This window comes from Drosophila ficusphila, unplaced genomic scaffold, assembly GCF_018152265.1.
Source record: "Drosophila ficusphila isolate 14025-0441.05 unplaced genomic scaffold, ASM1815226v1 contig_414, whole genome shotgun sequence".
Classification (NCBI taxonomy): Eukaryota; Metazoa; Arthropoda; class Insecta; order Diptera; family Drosophilidae; genus Drosophila; species Drosophila ficusphila.
Window position 1 is genome coordinate 18,730,372 of NW_025064328.1, and position 11,282 is coordinate 18,741,653.

Sequence of the window (11,282 nt, forward strand, 5' to 3'; positions counted from 1 at the left end):
CCTCTTAATTCAAAAAATGAGAAAGGAAGACAGCATACTCCACAGGTAAAACAAAAGAATTAAGCATAATTTAAAAGATTATTTTTGTATTCTTCCTTTTTCTTGAGCGTTTACTATCTTGGTAATGATGCTTATCGATTTTATTTTTGGAACGTCTGCTAGAATTTTTGTTTTTGTTGTCGTTTGTACCACAGTGTAATTATTGCTCGACAGTTTTACAGCCACTGCAAACCGAAAAGCGTGTGAAAGAGAAAGGGAGAGCGGCCAAACAGGTTGGCTAAAAGAACGCCCCCTCCTGCTTACCTGTTCTCACACACGGACACTCGCACACAGAGAGACTCTCACGCGCACTGCGACAGTGGAGCAATAACAACTTGCTGATTGGTCAGCCACAATCACTTCCCAGCGAACCGGCATGCGCAATGGGCGCCATATTGAAAGGCCGAAATTGGAGGCAACTGTAAATGCATCGGAACTCCTCCTCCCCAGGAACCCTTTCTCCCCGCAACAAAAAGGATGCTTAATGCGGTACCTGTGAGTCCTGCAATCCCATTTAAGCCATCTACCGCAATTGAGCCTTGCATCTCCTGGATAATTGCAATTACTGAACTTCCTGTCCGAAAATGCAGCAGGATTTGCATTACCTACTTAGCTCTGGTTTCTTAGCTTGTTGCTCTTTGCTCAGGGTAAATTTGGAATTTTTGCCATTAATGAATCGAAGTTCACACTGATTCTAGCTTCATTAACTATTTAAAAATATATGTAAGTGAACAGAAGACCCTATTCTCTCTTTACCACCAACAATTTAATTTAATTTAAAGTTTGATATTATAAGAACTGTAACTCGCATTGTTAATGATGCAGATACTTGTTAACAATTGTTTTTGGGAGCATGTTAATAAAAATTTGCATGCTTAATAAAAAAACTTTTAAATATTAGCAGGACATTACCTTAATGCTTCACTAAAAAATTCAAAGATGACTTTCTATTTATCGGTAGCTCGATCTCAGCATGTGCCATCGAGTCGTCGCTTAGAGGACCACCCGAAATGCAAATTCTGAAAACGAGATGGGAAATTTGATCGACAGCCCCACAAATGTGATGGACTGATGGGGCGCCAGGCTGATAAACCTAATCAAGATCGGCCACTGCCCACACAGATCCTAACTGAAAATCTCCCGCACTGGCGATCCAGTATCGCTTACAAAGTCAGATACCTTTTTTGGCGCCAGGCCTCGACAGTCACCGAGAAACCAAAATAAGTGTTAAAAAATTAGGAAATCGTAAAATTTACATAATAACAGATCATATTTCAATCGAATTAGAAAGACAGACGGCAACGACAACAGTTGGGAATGTCAGAAGAACCAGAAAACACATAAAGATGGACATAAAACAAAGTTTGAACGGAGATGGAGGCAGTGAACAGCGGACACCGATACGAGATCCCACAAAATGTTAATGAAAAAGTGCGATAAAAATCTTGTCCAACATGAATGAGAAAAACGAGGCAACAGCTACAGCAAAAGCAACAACAACAGCTACAGCAAAAGCAACAACAACAGCTACGGCAAAGGCAACAGCAACACAGCCAACAATGCAGCGATCAACACCAAATTCTGAGGTCCGAAGAGGGTGGGAGAAAGTGCCATCATCGTCATCTGTTTGATGGGGGCCCTCGGGTACCGATGGTGTTAAGAATGAAGACAATAACGAGGCTGGCACACGTGCCCCCAAACTCTCCGCCGGACACCTGCTGTGCGGCCCGTGAGGGGTCTCCTCTCGGAGCCATCAACTTTTCTCCGGACTCGAGGCGCCCGAGGAGTCGCTTTGTGCAGCTTATTAGAATTGGTAAACAAACAGCCAAATCGTGTTGGGTTTTATGGTCCTCCAGCCGGATCGTGCGCACATTGTTAATCATCTGGAACTGGCCATAAAGCAGGCTTCATTGGCCATTATTAATTCGGTTGAAATTATTATTAATTTTGCGCCATAAATCTAAGCGCTGCGTGAAACAAACCCTTTTGTGGTACGTGTGGGTAATTAGCTTTGAGCTCTTTGGGATTAGTTGCTCATTAGATTGGTTAGCCATAAATTTGTGGTCAAGATATTCTATTATCGTTTCTTATGGCCAATTAGATTAAAAATAAGTCCCGTTACCTAAAAAAAAACGAATTTGAATTTAACGATTGAGTTAACCTGTGAACAACTCACACCCAAAGAAAAGAAATTCACACATATAGTTTTAGTTTTACAGCTATGCAGTATATACTTTTAAAAAAATATAACCTTTGATTTCTTTCATCATATTCCCGATTTTTCAGGGAATTTCTTAATTTTGGTTCTCTGATTTTTGTGCAAATTGCCTAATTTTCGTATATATGCAAAGGGGCTGATTTTGACCGAGACCGATATATATTACCCTTGCAAAGAGTATTATAGTTTCAGTCATAAGCTTGCAACCCAGCGAAGAAGACACCGAGCTTATCAACGAGTATTAAATTAATAATAATATTACATCAATTTTGGCATTATCATATAGCTGTCATAGGAAAGATCAAAAAAGCTTAATCAAATAAACGGAAAAAAATTATAACTTCGTTGTTTTTTTTTTGGAATCACGACTAACGATTCTTGTATGAATATCGTAAGACTTTATCCTAAAGCTCCCGTAGAAAGTATCGGAGAACAGAAAATTCGTTATAGTTGCGATACTCTTATAAAAATCGGATAATATAGCAGCAAAACAAGAAAAAAATAGATTAATGAAAAGGTTTAATCAATGCAGCGTAGCTTACATTTTTCAAAGTACCAGTAAAACTTTTAAAACAAATCTTAAGAACGTCTTGACCCCTTTGACCCTTAAAGTAGAAGCATAGAAAGCGGATTGCAATAGTAAAGAAAACTGGAATAGTACTAAAAATAAGTAAACAAATAGTTATCTTTATAAAAAAACGGACGTCGCTTAATAGCCGAGGTTAAAAGCGTATTTCTGCATCTCCCTGCTAAAAAGAATAAACAGTTTAACTGTAAGATGAAATGAAAGTAATATAATGCTATCGAGCCTTTCCTGGACATGAACTAATGTTTGCCCACTTCACACTTATTCCAGAACAGCCCACCGGAAATTTAAAAGGTCTCTCACGCGTTCCACAGCAATTCTTTTACAATCTCCTTCCGATAATTGGCCGCCAATTCAATTACGGGCCAACATTCACTCGCTGTCGCCTTGCATACATCGCCGGTTTTGAGGGGCTCTGGCCATTTGCAATTGCCTTGTAATTTGCCACAATTATTCATATTAAAAATGAGTTAAGCGTTGCCTTGGGTGCCAGGTGGGAAGGGGCAGCGGCCGACAAGTAAGTAATTTTCACGCGTAGGTAACTTTAAACGATCTTGGGGCCGGGCAACGGACCCGACTTGTGGGTTAAGGGGTGGCGGGGCGAAGGGGATAATAATCGCTGCCACATAAATATTACAAGCATCTGACAACTGAAAATTATCTCCTTCACTCACGAGCCATTTAAATCAATTTTACACTTCGGATTTCACAGGCGGTCCAAGTGGACGAAGGATACGATACGGGTCCTCCCCGCTCCCCGCTCCCCGCTCCCCTTCCCTTCGCCTCCTGGACCCTCTCCTCGTGGAGCCCTCTTCCGAAGCCTGGAAATTGAAATTTATTGAAAAAATGATGACAAACGAACGAAAATAAGCGAATGCAGCAGCTGCAAGGTGGTCCCGGGGGTGTGACGTGAGAAGCCGACGCCAAAGCTGAAATTTAAGGCCAGCACTCTGGATATATATGTTTATGGCCAAGATAGGCGCTGATTAGGGTTGCCAGGTGGTGTGCCGCGTTATGCTGACAAATTACTGATATTTTTAACTCTTCACTAAAGTGAGGCATTCCTTTACAATAAAAGAGAAACAAAAAAGGTTAAAACTGGTCCACCAAATTAGTCATTTTGTTTTTTCCTTAAATAATTAATCTAGTCATTTTGTTTTTACCTTAAATAATTATTCTACAAGGGTTAGTATAACGGTTTTGAGCAAGTAATGCATCCATTGTGTTCCGCAAAATAATTTCCAAATATTAAAGTGGATTTACAGCTTTCAACTCAAATAAAAAATTGTTTCTTCCTCTGCTAAGCGAATAGTGGACTGTTTTATTTGTATTAATGAACATGTGTCTAAATAAGGCATAAGAGTGACAAAAATTGAACTTAAAAAAAGCCAGTTGATGCTATGTTTTGCAGAAAACACTTGATCATAAAATGGATAAAGACCAGTGTTATTCTTAATCCATTTTATGATCAAGTGTTTTTTGCAAAACATAGCATTCAAAGTTCAATTTGATTAAAAGACTCGTACCTGAAATTACAATTTTTTTAATAAGAAGAAAGCATTGACGCAACTAAAACTTAAGTTTACGATGTTTCATTATACAATAGGAGAACGTGTTGAATATTATAAAAAATAATCATTAAAAGTAAGTGCTTGAAAGGGAAAGGTTTCTTTTTAACAGTTCAATGTCTACTTCGGCTTAACAATAGGGCTTAAAGACAGGACTTAATTCATCAATAGGTTCAGGATAGAGATATAATAAGGAATACTTCTTCCAGTTTATGACTCCTTTTATGTTTACGATTCCGCTGAGCTCGGCAACTCTGGACATGCTTCACATTTCACTGGGGTGTCATAACGAAGTGCTCCCCACTCGCTCCTCCCCTCTTCCCCTCACCAAGCGGAGCACTGTGCAAAAACGTTTAAACCAACAATTACGCGAGCATAAATCAAACAGTCGAGTAGAGTGTCGAGGAGCAAGACGGGCGGTCTGGGTTTCTTTCTCAGTTCTCGCTCCTCGCTTCTCAGTTCCCGGTCCGCGGTTCTCGCTCCTCCATTGGGGATTCTCCATTCCCCGAGTTTGCGGGTCGCGTGCAAAGACAAGCGAGGAGCGAGGAGCAAGGAGCGGGGATCGGGAACAGGAGGAGCATGAAGGTGCCTGGAATGCCGACACCATCTGCTGTCACAGGCGGCGACGCCTTGGCCAACCGTCGACCATCCTGGCCACTTGAGCGACTCCTCCGCCCCATCCTCCTCCCTTCGGAATGAAGAGGCTCATCTTCCTTCCCGGTTTCGAGTGTCAATAAATAATAGCGCCCAGCCCCCAAAGTTTACCGATGCTGCGGAATTCACTGATCTCGTTCTGATCGCTGCGCCGAGATTAGATTGTGGCTTCTCCCGTTCCCCCATCGCCGGATTTCTCCGGCTGCCTGATGCTTCCTTCTGCATCCAACGGACGTGTCGAGGCCAGGGATATTTGAATAATTTTTCTATTAATTAAACAGTTTAAAAACAATTTTCACCTCGGAGGAGGGGAAGGGCAGGAGCGTGCCCGATTCGCCCGGGGCACGCGACGCAGCGGGCGACTGTCCAATTTGCAGATACGATCGTGGGGTGGCCGCATTTAGCGTCCAGCTCGTGGGTGGCCACTCACCTCTGCGACCCTCTCTCGGAAATCGCGTGAGCTGCCACGATCTGAAATGATTTAAATCATACATCCAATTTGAGTGTGAGAAATGGGCTTTATAAAGGTTAGGTATATTTTGCAAAATGCAATGACTTCTTTGCTGAGTAAGCTGACAAGAAAACCCCACATTTGGATCTGAAAAAACAAAGTTTTTGGTTTAATACTTATTGCTTTAGCTTAAAGGGTTCTTATACGAGCATACATATTATATATTGGTGTTTTGTGATAGTGAAATTTATGGGCTTAAGACTTTGATGGATTGTAGAATAGTTAAATAGTAAATGCCTCTTTGATTAGAACAAGCCAAGAGTATACTTGATAAAATACTTATAATTAGCTATGAACTAGAATGAACATAGTCTAGGCTCAAACTATAACTCGTTTTGGATTATCACCGCCAAGAGAATCACACCGATAACAAATTTATTGGAAGTTTTACCTCAACCCAATGATGGAATCCAACTCTTCCTACCTTGTGCTCCAATATGGGACATGGAGAAGGTCTCCGGGCAAGGCACCCACTCCATCGCAGGAACTAATTCGTTGCGAGGCTGATTCCAATTTAATCATCAGCTGACACTTATAAATAACCAATTTCCTCTCGCTACCAGAATTGGTGTCGAGAGGCGAGTGGAAACCCACACACGCGGATCACGCATGGGAGTTCAAAATCGAAGCCGTTGCATAAATCAATGCCACAAAGACACACAAAAGTTGAATTGTGAGCAGCGCCCGCGGCACTTGACCAATGTGGCTTCTCCTGGCCCCTCGATCCCCATTCCCCATTCCCCAAGCGGATTGGAAACCGAACTCGCAGCGAGATCCTCTGCCAAAGGTGTTAATATTCAATTAAAATTCTAGGCTCACCGGGCGAGTGGCTAATAAATTAGCGCTCAACAAGCGGGTTGCCAATTTCAATTTGTTTTCGTATCACTTTGGCCGGGGAGCTGGAGTCGCAGGAGAATCCGAAGTCAAATCCGAAGGCGAAGGAAAGGGAAATGCGGCTGGTCCTGACTGCTGCCAATTTATTTATTAAGCTGCGCAGGTGGCAAGCGGAGAAGGTGGCGAGGATTGAGATTTGCTGCGAATTTGTTTGCATTGCTGACCCCGGAGGAGGGTCAGACATGCTGGGAATGGTGCTGGATCCTAATCAGATCAGATCGGAAATGGAGACCCGGGCGAACCGACGACTCCCTATCGACCAGTCTCAATCACGACTCGTGCCCCGGCTCACTTCGATGCTCCACATGGGATCTTGTAATCGATGTTGTAGCCGGACATTTCGGCTTACACCAATGCTCGACATGCAGCCGCTTAAATGGAGGATCTGGACTTTTGGCTGCCACAGTGCGATATTTATCGCCGGGGATCGAGACTGCCGACCGGCATTCCAGCTTCGATTGGAGGTGGCCACAGCATGAGGTGGGGCAGGATCAATTCACTGGGCTCAGTTCTCAGATGATCTCTGATGGAGCTCGAACCACAATTAGCTGCGATTGTTTCCGATCAGAAGTGGGTAAACAGTAATCAATGTTTGTGCAATGCACTAAAAATACATTTATATCCTTTATCAGCATCACCCAATAAAAAAATCAGTGTGGGTCCATCTGTCTATAAAGGTATCTGTGGAGCATATTTAAAAGCACAACTTAAGACAGAAAACACAAGAGTTCCATACTCAAAGCTAGATCTTTCGGTATCTAGACGAAAATTTAATTTAATTTAATTTTATTTCTCAGGTGAAAATAGTAATATCTTTGTCCGAATTATCTTGGCATAGAAATTCTTATTACACAACAACCTACTGTTGTAATTATCTAATTGTATTACTCTGACGTACTTGTATGTTTTTTTAAGGGGGAAACTATTTCCCCGCCTGCAAGCCTTGGGCTTCAATGAGCTTAACATGCTCATTACTCGTGTGCAGTTCTCTTGATCTCACCAACTGGGGGTCTGTGGTCCGTGGCGGTGCTGCCAAGAGGGGGAGTTCCATTAGAGACATTAAAATAATTTCAAAAGACATAAATTTTGAGTTATGGCCACACAAGGTGGGCCACGTAGTACGTGGCTCCGTACTATGTGTTCTGTTTGCGGTCCGGGCACCGTGATGGCGAGAGTATTTTAAATCAATTTCGCTGGGGGAGTGCTGTGTGCCAAGTGTTTTCACCATAATTACAGACAATTTCAGACATTCGCCGTCGTGCCTGCACCTCTGCTCGCTGAGATGGCCATTTAAATTGATTTATGAGCGCCTGATCGAGCGCATTTGTTCGGGGGGAACCGGGGAAATCGGGGGGCTCGACCATAACTCACGATCGCGTTTTTCGCCCAGTTGCTGCTAATTAAATTTGCATAAGGGGCGCACTTATGTGTTCCCCGGTGGGTGTGGCCCTAGGGGACAGCTGCCGCCCGAATTCCCAGTTCCCAGTTCACAGTTCGCAGTTCTGTTCTCTGTTTTCCTATCAGGTAGCCAGGCACTCGATGCAGACATCGAACCCTCGTCAGAGAAGAAGGAGAAGTGCCCGAGAAAGGATCGCAGAAGCCTGGCCCAGTTTCGTGCGATCGATCCCCTAACAAGGCCAAAAGGGTCAAGGGGTCAAGGGGTTCTTCGTTAGTCCTGCGAAACAATGCCGTCTTTAATTGATTCAAGATTTGCGAGATCCACCGGACCTGAACTCCTCGTATTTGTCAGTGATCTTCGGTGACTTTTAATTGCCTGGGAATTTGTAACTCAATCAGCCCGGCATTGTACCAATCTGGCCCCATCCTAATTGCCGGCGATTCAGAACAAGCCTCATAGATTCGCAGCGATAATTGCGATCCGAACAACGGGAAGCAACGAGTAATGGGAAATCAAACTTTTGGCAGGCACATTTATGCAACAAATGAGCAACTTTGGCCAACGAAAGTGTCGATAGGCGGAACCCCGTTGGCCGAAGGACAAAGCAAGGGATGCGAAGGAGCAGAACAGAACAGACAAACGGAGAGAGAGATAGAGAGAGAGAGGAAGAGGGGGAAGGGAGAAGGGAGAAGGAAGAAGAGAGAAGGGACACAGCGAAACAGGCGGAGGAAGTGCCATAAAAATGCAATTTTAGATTTCATCAACTGATAAGAAAAGTTTTTAAATTAGCCGCCAAATGGGAATGCAAAGTTCGCAACAGTAAAATGAGCAACAGACAGCGAATTTGCTTGATTAGAAAACGGAAAATGAGGGCAACAGTCGCGGGTGGTGGAGGAGCACCGAGAAAGCCGAACATTCGGCCTTCAAATTACCATCGTCACGCCAAGACACCGTTAGAAACTTTCTGCATCGGCTGTTGCACTCGTTTGCCTGCGACCACCCACCTCTTCGCAGCCCGAAAAATACCTGCCTGCTTGCATATCCCCTCAAAGGAAAACGCACTCCACCGAAAAGAGAGCAAAAGTATCAGTTTCAGCTTATCAAATTCCTGCCATCGCAAGTGGGACAGATTAGGAGCGGAATCAAAAGGAATACTGAATGGATATGCAATTCAAAATGTAAATGGAAATGGAAATGCAGTGAGCCGAATTACTTCGGCATTTGGAGAAATCTTAAAGACCTGATCTACGGCTCGAAGGGCCCGAAGGACAGCGCTTAAGTAATTAGCGCTCCTGCAAAAACCGAGGAGCTGCATCCGCATCTTCTGCAGGATCGCACTGAACACAAACAGTAGCTCGCCGACGGCGCCTCGAGGATTTGCGTAGATGTTAATGATGATCCGATCTTCGAGGGGAATCCCCTGTGTGCGTGAGTGCCTAGTGTGTGGGTGTGCGCTACTGTTTTTCCCACTGCAACATAAGGAACACGATCTGGTGCCAAAATAGTAAGGGCGGGTTTCTGTTTGTTTGGCTTTGCCTCGATAATCCCTGATGAGATATTAATTTGACTGATTTCTTGGGCTGCAGATCTTAGTTTCCAAAACCGAGCAAGAGAAAAAAAGAGGAGAAAAATATTGAGAATATCTGGCTTTTGTAAGTAAATTATATTTTTGTGCCTTAGGGGTTACAATCATTCAAAACTTTAAGCTTTTGACATCATAATCGCAGGTTTGTCCATTTCCATGTAAAATAGTAAGCCAGTTTAAGATGTCTGGCAAAAACTTTAAAAAAAATTCTTGTTATTGCATGTAGTACCAGAAATGGAGGGCTCTCCAAGCTCATGGGATGTTTTTTATTTTATATCAAATACATAGTGATCCGTTCTTTATTGAAACGACTTTTTTAGAATAATTAGAATAATTATTCAGTATTAATTTAAAAATGTACCTAATTTATTAAAATAAAAATTATTACGCAGTTGTTTTTTATCACACAAGCATGATTTTTGGAAAATGTATGTTAAAAAAAAAATTAACTACGACAGATTCAAGAAAAAATATTCATGAAAATCTTAGGAAAGATCCAAGACTTTTTAAAATAATTACGCAAAAAATTGTTGAATGTTGGTAAGTATGGAAATGTTTAATAATATCGATGTTTTTGATTTTTCTTAGCGATTTTTTCTAAGTCAGCTAAATTATAAATTCTTCCAATTTTAACAAAACTTGTTTCTTTTTAAACCCATGCAGAGGGTATTATAGTTTCAGTCAGCAGAAATATTTTTGTTACTTTAGATTTGTGATGTGTCTAGTTTTGTACACTTATGTTTCAAAAAAAAGGATATAGTATTGCTTCCTTTCTGGTTTTAAGAGTCAATAACTCCATTGTTAAAAACCATGCTTCTATGATAAAAAACAAATGAGTCATACATCTTTTTGTTTTCTGACTTTATATCGCTACTTCGACGTTTTTTAGATTTGTAAAAAAATATTCAAAAAATCTGCGATAAGAAACACCGACGTTATCATTTTCATTCGTTTAATTTAATTTATAAAGAGCGCAGATTTTTAAGGCATTTTACTTCTACATAAAATAGTTTTTAAATTTTAAAATTTATTTTTCCACTTTCAAAATATTCCAAACAGAACTTAACATTTTCTTTTCTTTTTTATACCCTTGCAGAACAACGGGTATTATAATTTCAGTCAGACGTTTGCAACGTAGGGACGGTGGCCTAGCAGGTAGAGCGCTGGTCTCCGGTCCGGAAGGCCGGGATTGGAGTCCCAGGCTCCCCGAGAAAAAGAAACGGTATCCTTTTCCAAATCCCCACCATTTCTAGGCTCCCCGGACCCGCACACCACCCCATCGTCCACGTTACTATGGACCCAACAATAGAACTTTTCGTCACTCCTAGATGGCGCCAGGTGGCAACCCCATCGCTAGGATAAGTCGCTACTGGCTTATCACCAGTACGATCGAAAACCAAAAGATAAATGAATGCTCTACAAAACTGTAGAGGCTCTATGCTCCCGGGTGGAGTTAAAGAACGTAATTTTTTTTTTGCAACGCAGTGAAACAGTCACCTCAGACCTCATGAGGTATACATATATATTCTTGATCAGCATCACGGTCAGAATCGCAATACGTCTGTACGTCTGTACGCATGTCCGTCTGTCCTCCTGTCTGTTTTTATGTCAACTAGTCTCTCAGTTTTAAAGCTATCTTGCTGAAACTTGACCAAAAGTCGTGTAGTAGGCAACTAAATCGGTTAGCTCCCATACGAGAGAATGAAATATAAAATTCTCATGCCGTTGTCTTTGATCAGATCGACTTGATTTCTTGCAGATGGCGCTTTCTAACTACTATTGAATCTCGGAATTTAGAAATATCGGAAATAATATTATAACATCGTTC